The sequence below is a fragment of the Cicer arietinum genome, chromosome 1 (assembly GCF_000331145.2).
Source record: "Cicer arietinum cultivar CDC Frontier isolate Library 1 chromosome 1, Cicar.CDCFrontier_v2.0, whole genome shotgun sequence".
Classification (NCBI taxonomy): domain Eukaryota; kingdom Viridiplantae; phylum Streptophyta; class Magnoliopsida; order Fabales; family Fabaceae; genus Cicer; species Cicer arietinum.
In genome coordinates, this window is record NC_021160.2 from 41,833,362 (window position 1) to 41,833,581 (window position 220).

Here is a 220-nt window from a genome sequence, read left to right on the forward strand (position 1 = left end):
CTTGCTCATCATCTGCGTTTTTTTTCTACACCTCTGATGCATTCATGATTTTGATTTATTTGCTTTGATATGTTCTGTTGCTGAGTTTTAATTTGTCCCTTAGTTTATTTTTTAAACTCAAAATTTTGTCTCTTTGTTCTGCACAAAGTGTACCAAGACTGACTTAAAAAAAAATGTTTTTATGTTTCTCTAGTTAGTTACAAAGCAAAGGTCAATGACA